Source organism: Cydia pomonella, chromosome 16, assembly GCF_033807575.1.
Source record: "Cydia pomonella isolate Wapato2018A chromosome 16, ilCydPomo1, whole genome shotgun sequence".
In the NCBI taxonomy this organism is placed as follows: Eukaryota; Metazoa; Arthropoda; class Insecta; order Lepidoptera; family Tortricidae; genus Cydia; species Cydia pomonella.
This window is the reverse complement of record NC_084718.1, coordinates 1972426-1980495: the sequence shown is the minus strand read 5'-3', so window position 1 is coordinate 1980495 and position 8070 is coordinate 1972426. Positions and strand designations below refer to the sequence as shown.

At 35.7% G+C, this 8070-nt stretch overlaps 1 protein-coding gene across 1 annotated transcript in view; it reads left to right on the top strand.

Annotated features, from left to right (window-relative positions):
• Positions 1-1216: 1216 nt before the first annotated feature.
• LOC133526215 (uncharacterized) overlaps positions 1217-8070 on the top strand; it is a 35550-nt gene continuing 28696 nt past the window's right edge. The window contains exon 1 of the mRNA XM_061862742.1: positions 1217-1351. The gene's annotated coding sequence lies outside the window, so the exon portion shown is untranslated. The remainder of the gene's footprint in view (positions 1352-8070) is intronic.

Below are 8070 nucleotides of genomic sequence, written 5' to 3'. Positions count from 1 at the left end.
TTGCAACGAGATTAAGACTCATTACGGGTCATTTATGCGTCGCATATTGTACTTTAGCTGTGCGTGATTCACTGCCACAGATAAAAAAATATCCAGTGTCACAATATTCAGTTATTCCGAACGTTTCAAGACCCAAAGCATATAGATAAAACCAGACTAAATGAGATACTAACAAGCTTTAGGAAGACATGTGATATGATACTCAGCTTTACTGGTTCCGTTTAGTTCGGCAAACACTCGCCACGGTATTTCAATATGACGGACGCGTCAGCTGATTGTACAATTCAAAAGATGAACGTCTCAACTACTAAAATTCGTTTTGTTTTACCAGTAAAGATGGCGGTGGTGGAGAGGGGACGACGCGGGCTTCTGTCATGCGCACAAGGCATGACGCCTTGTCGATAACGAAACGATAACGGGAAGGTACCGTTATTGGTAGTGGGAAAATAACGTTTTATGGTAACTATTCAGAGCCGTTTAATTCGAATCTACTTATTATGGTAGGTGGTCAATACAATATTAAAACCTGCATTTTTGGATAATTTAATACATCTGCCCATACCTACAGTGATACCACGGAAACATTCGTAACTTGTACGGTGCAGCCTAAGACCAACTCAAAACTAAACACACAAGAATTTAATAAACATATAGATGAAGTTCAAACTTTGCAAATAATGTAAACAATTTACCTTCATTTCTTCGTAATCTTGCACTTTTTGTGGACAACTATGAATTTATCAACCATTTATATACTTAAATATTTTATTTATATCAATTACTATGTTTATTTATAACTATAAAATATATGTTAATTATTAAATATTAATATTTCAATGAAAGCAGCGATCGCAAAACTTTTAGGTGAAATGCTAACAAAATCTGTCATATTTGTTTACTTTACATATTTGTTATTACTATTGAACGTTAAAGCCCGACCAGAAATATATGATCATTGTCAAGAGGGCGCTTTTATTCTCATGTATAGGGTGACAGTTCATTTTAGTATGAAAAATTTAGTTCCATTGAAATTTCGCAATATGGCGCAATTACTGGTCAGGCTTTACATATTTATATTACACTTTGTTCTATTTAAGTCGGTGCAAATAGTAATTTAGAATAATAGAGATTTTAAATTAATTTAACGGTTACAAAAAACGACGTTATCAAATAATTAGTAACGACCTCGTTATCCGCAGCCCTAACGCGCCGCAAATATAAACGCACGTGCACAACGCTGAACAACGATCAGTTTGTATCGGAGTCGGGCTAGAGTACAGACGCTTGGATAGCGAACGACAGCGCAGTCGATCTATTTTTCTTTTTTATTTGGCTTCTAGCCGTTGTATGGGTAAGTCATACTCATTTATAATTAGTATTACATGTGTAAATAAATATTAACACATGGTTTTGTTAATAAAAGCAGTGTACATGCGTAATGATCCGTAAAACGAAATGTTTGACTCGACTTGACACGTAAACAAAGCCATGTTTATTTCTTTGTGAAAATGTTAGTCATCTGTTGCGGATTCCTCCCTTAAATACATTAGCAAGAAACACAGTGCGCTTTATTCAGTATATTCATGGAATGTTTAAGTATTTTATCGTAATCATTTTGAGCACAATGCGGTACGTTACGGCTGTGCGTGTATTTTGTGCGTATGTTGTCTTGAAGGTGGATAGGGGGTGATTTCTATTACCAGATTAGGAAAAGTAAAAGTAAGTATTGATTGTTTTCACTACGTTCATCGGCTACTTTAATAATTATTATTTATTTTAGTGCTTATTCATTCTTTCCCAATAGTTAAATAGTAACTACCTATTTAAAATTATAAAGATTTCGTAATGAGACGCAATAACGTAATAATTAACCAACGTGTTATTAATTTATTTCCTTCAAAACTCGTTAACGTTAAATAACGTTTTGCAGATTTAAAGCGACAAGAATAATTAATATATGTAGGTACTTAGATAATTAGGTGTTATAAAATGTCCAGAATGATTCGCTTGACAAAAATATTATAGGTAATATTAATGATTGCCTTATTTTTAATGTAGTTACCTACTTTAGTTAGGTACCTGTACCTAAATTATTATTGTTTAATTTTTTTATACAACGTATTGTCTAATATAATCCCACCTGGCCACCTTCTTGAGCTAATCTTTAGTTTTAACACGTCTTCAACTGCCAAACGTAAGATCGGGCAGATCGTGAAAATCCTAGGCATTGCCGTAGTCCATGAAACGTGGAAATCTTTATCTCGTTCCCTGAGACAAAGATTTTCACGTTTTCGTTCCTGGACAGTTTGCCCTTGGGGCATCTAAATCCAAGGAACCTATTCTACCTATCTATTGGTTAAATGTGGCTACCGTCAAAACATTACACAGGAACATTACAATCTACCTGATCTTACGATCAGCCGCCGACGTATACATTAAATAAACTTTCAAAAAGCGTCCCAACACAAAGCTTGACGTCACACAGCCAAAAGCCAACTAAGCTAAGACAATTGTGACGTGTAGTGACGTTGTCATCTTAGGTGTGGGTGCAAAGGTCACACGCCCACTTACCCATGGAAAATTGGGTGAAAGTGACGCGTGAGTGACTTCATTTATTGGGGGTGATCAGGGACCGAATTCGGAAACGAAACATCAATACAAATATCGCAGGCAATATTAGTTCAATATAATTTTTAAACGTTAGTGGATGTTTTGAGAATTATGTTGTTCCTTAGTAGGTAAAGTAAGTAGGTTTTTGTTTTGTGTAAAATAATGTAGGCTATTGGGAAACTATCAGTGTTAATTTCTTTTCAATATCGCTATCCTTGAAATTACGTTGAGTAAAATACATTTAAAAAAAGAACATAATTATTCACTATATTAGTATTGTAGTGAGGGTTACGCTCCGCGGACGAAACAACGTAATTATCCTAGTCGGTTTAATTACAAGAACTACTAATATAACTTAAGACTGACGAAACTATCGTGACGGCAGCAGGCGTTTCGACCGAGACACCGCCGTGCTGCTATCGGAATAGTTCGCAAGATTAATGTTAGAAGGTGTTCAATGGCTTGAATGCAGCCAACCAAGCACTAATCCGCTCCTAGCTTTTGACATCGATCGGTAATTTGCATCTCGGAGGTCATGTTTCTACGTCGACACATTGTTAGCGCGTTCTATCTCGGAGGTGGCGCCATCTCTTGACAAATTGGTGCACTACAGTATTATTTTTGAGGCATATGAACAAAATTTTGAACTTTCCAACAGAAAAGGGTCCTTAATGTCCTTATGCTTATGCTCCATGTGTAAAAGGACCCGTTTCTGGCGGAAAGGTCAAAATTTCGTTCACATGTTTCAAAACTAATCGCTTTATGAACTTAACAGGTTAAACATTTTTCTCCAAATTAAGAAAACTTGAAATTAGTTTAGTTAATGTATTTAAGATAGAGCCTGTCGTCAACCAACTTATTATCGGTCACCTGAGATATGACGAGACACAACCTAATCAAAGTTTCAAGGACTTTCACCGACGCCGAGAAATTACTTGCCACGTCGTCCTACAGGATTCTAGGTATTGTCAAGGACACTTTCTGCTGAGAGGAACAGAGAAAGATACACCTATAAGATTTCTCTCTGTCTCTATTAGCAGAAATAGCCGGAAGATAAAATAAAGTAAAAAGTCCTTATCCTAATTATTGGTGGCCATATGGGCCACGTCACGAACACAAGTTGAATAAAATAGGCCTATGCAATGTAAGAATGGGGCGGTAAGTGAAATAAGTTTGCAATATTCTTACCCCCGGAGTTAAACGCAATGTTTTTCATCATACTTGCGAAAAAAACTATATTTTAAGCGAAATAATTCTTAAGTACATTTAAAACATTCGTCCACCATATTCGTAGGCACAGACCTATCCGGCATTCAGCCATGATATAAAATGTTGTTAAAATATTTGAAACGGCTATTAAATTAATCCAATGAAATATTTTTTAACATACCTAAACAATAAAAATAAATTATGAACGTCAGTATTTTAAAAGTAAAACTCATTTATATTTAATGTTTTCTGATTATTTCTGTTAGCAAATCCAGTTGCCGTTTTATGGTGAAAATTGCAATAGGTAACTGCCTGGATGTTTTACAGTTGGCTTTAGTGTTGCAGCTATGCATTATTATCAAAAAGTCATGCATGCAATCAAAGTACAAGGACAGGAAAACAGGTCAGTATCTCTAGTGTAAATTTATTCGATAGCGAAACGCAACGTACGCGTTTGCGTTAAGTCTCATTTTGTATGAGATTTTGAGTTTCCAAAACGTTCCGCTTGGCGCGCTGTTTCTAAATCCCATACTAAATGAGACTTAACGCAAACGCGTTCGTCACGTCACAAAATCGAAGAAATTTACACTAGGGGCTCAGAATTGTAATTCTGTGTTCTGTTCTACATAAACAGAACGTTAAGATCGAATTAACATCTAAAATCACACCCGTTGCCAATTATCGTCATGGAAATTGATCCACAGCGGAACAATGGCCTCATACCGACACGACACGAGCCGACGCATTCTGAAACTAAAAGACCGTTTTCATATTAAATTGGACTTGAGTTATGACCTTTTGGTTTAGGTGATGTCTCACATACGTACGCAAATAGAGCAGCTAACGTGCAAACCCTTCCGCGTCATATTACTTTCTATCTATACGTAGCTTGTACTATTATTGAATGTACGGGTCACTCACGAGTCTAGCTTCTTGAACGTGAGTGACTCGTGTTAAATTGTTTTAATATACCTATTTAATGTACTTGAGTCTCAAGAAAGTTTTATTATTAAAATATTTTATTTATGTATCAATTAATTGAAGAAAGCCTTTACATCTGACATCATCATTAGACTAAGTGATAATGTTTATAACATAGTTTCTGAGATAACTATTTACTTGTCGAAAAGGGAAAAAATGTAAGTTTAGTCAGATTTCACTTCGATTTCTTGTTACCAATAAGCTAAAGGGCTACCAGGATACTTTATTCTGACCAAACTTTTTATAAAAGAAAATAAAATCCTGTTACTGTACCAAAGTACCAACGCAGTATGGAAGCGAACGCGTGCCTGTGCCTAGCTAAGTTTTTTAGAAAGTCATTTACCAGAGTTTTGTTTCCTTAAAACCTCAATTCCGACCTCCGCAACGCGAGGTTTCATCAAAAATTTAGACTTTACCTAAAATTATTCAGGTACACTAGATTTCCCAGACATACTTTAATATTAAGAGAATTTTCTATATACCAACCTAAGGCCACTGAAATAGATTGTACCTACATACGTAGCTAGCTGAGTCAAGACCTCGTAGGACTGAATAATTTATGCGGGTCATTATTTTAAAGCAGTATACATATATAAGATTTTTAAAAGACCTATTTCTTGACATTATCATGTTGCTTTCCTTACATAAAACAACCAACCAATCCATCAAATTATAAGAAGTAGGTGAGAATAAGTAGAATTATTACGTAGATGAGGTCATCATAGGCCCAAAACTTGTCACGGTGTGCGTATATTTGAAATTACTCATCCAAATCAGTTCGCGCTAGTTCAGTCTATTGTATCATCGTCCACACTATTAAGTAACATTTATAAACCTTCTTGCAAAGATATAAGGTCCATCGATGCCACTGATGATAAGTTAAAAGTGTTGTTGTAAGTACAGTCAGCGTCAAATACTTTGTAGCAGTCAAAGTGGCCAAATAGTTCGGTACACCATACTAAATATATGGTGTACCGAACTATTTGGCTACTTTGGTTGCTAAAAAGTATTTGACGCTGACTGTACAACAGCTGAGGTTATTCCATCTTGATATGATCCTAATTCATTGTCTATTCGCTAGGTGCACGACTGTTACTGCCCCCATTTTGTTGGCTTTTCTAAGTAAAATATTATGGGGTAAAATTAGTTCCAACAGATGCCGATAGCATTAACGTTTGACATAACATAAGATTACGTGTGTTTGTGACAATCAGCGGCCCTGCTCCATCCACCGACTTAGCACCTTGCCAATATAAGATGATTTATATATGAAAAAGTTGAAGACTGTCGTGCTACGAATTTGACAGCTAATATATATTATTTGTTTATTTGTTTATTACATTATTTTGAGTATTACAACAGCAGTTCACAAAAACACGTGTCGTGTATGATCCACTTAGCAGTCACGTGCGTGGCCTAAAAGTCACGTTTCGTGGTTTCGTCCGGAAACGGCGACTACATTAGAACGGCCATTGAAGGGCAGTTGGTTAGGCAATCAGCTGTTTAATCGTTATGTGACTAATGACGTAGTTGACAGATATATTGTTTACCAATATCTAAACATTTTTAATAGTATTCGTATTGTTAGACGAATGGTATTTAGGAATTTCATATCGTTTTCAAATCACTTCTGTACTGTTTTAAGTTCCATATCTACAAGATTTGGAAAATCATTTTGTAATAATACACGGTATAGTACCTGAAATTAATTTCCAGAAAAAAAAATTATAGTATTGCAAGTCAGTACAAAAAGGCACCAAAATTAAAAAATGTGGGCGTCAAGGGCGAGCCCCCCATAGAAATTTTTAATTTTGCGCCTTTGTCTACAGACAAGTGGGTTTGTCAGAGTATACAACACAGTACTATTTATACGTAGGCAGTGATAGTGACCGATAGTACTGATACTGAATGGAAAAGTCAATTCTGAAAATGACAAGAAAATTAATAAGTATTCTGTATTTCTCAAAGAACATGACAAGTTGTAGTTTCGTAATATCATATCATAGCATGAACTCTCAGTCATTCGATAGATTGACTAGCAATTATCTCGACTTAACGCTTGGCAGATTGACAAGAATCTCCGGATCAAAAATAATCGCGTTTTATCGTTATCGTTATCGCTATTGATAATCTTAACTGCCGCACTAACATATCACGCTTGACGGGTGTTTAATCATTTTATCAACGACAATAAGATCACTCTATGATGCAATTTGAAGGTGGATGCGGATTAGATGGTTCTTTGAAAGAGTTATTTTAAATCACTGCGTCTATTTTAGGACATGTAGTATTTTAGCAAACGCACATTATCATCATGATTTTTAATCAATCAAAAAGAATATGCAATCAGATTAGATATAATATTGCGTTGACAAATAATGCTACAATTATCACCACTTTGGGCACGTTACTATACCTATGTATAATCCTTAGTACAAAACGCAAGAAGTGGTCATCATTAATAATGTACTATGTATTCATAATTTACGTAGTGGTCCTGATAATCGATAGTTTTAGATAATTTTTTTTATCATTTTTCTTCCTGAATTTGTTTGTTTATTTCTTACCGATTTTAACAAGGTAGATTCTGCCAATGACTATGTAGATTTAGGTTTTGGATCAATATCATCCTTCAGCTGCCTCGCAATTCTCATAAATGCAATGAAAAGGCATGAATTAGGTAACCTAGTACAGTAACAATACCCTCACATGACTGAAACAGTTCCAATGTCATGAGTCAGTTAGTTAGAGGAAATGGCTCGTAGGCATGACGACAGCCGATCCTCGTACTTGTGGAGTGAATCATGGAATGTACGTACACTGGCTATAATTTACTAGATCTGATTACAGCTCTGTTGATCGCTATGTTCCGGCGTGTTACTCTGCATTTTACATTGTGCTACTACAAATACAGGTGTCACCTAATTAGTTAGGTCTAACATGTCAGGGGGCCAAGCCCAGATAACAATCATCGACAAACGCAAAGCGAAAAGTAAAAATGTATCGAGATGACAGATACTACGAAAAGTCCCGCGACTTTTTAAGTTTCGATTAGCATTTCTATCAAAGATTGTCATCTTGGCTAGGCCCCCAGGTCTCTATTATTTATTTTGTGGTAGTACAGTCAGCATCAAAATAGTGGCGGATGAAACAACAGACCAAAAGTGTCTGCTACCCTGGAGTACTCTTCCAAATAGAGACATAAATCTACAGTTCGTGTTCAAAAGTATTTGTCACAGTTTAATTGTTCTACTTATAGAGACATATGGT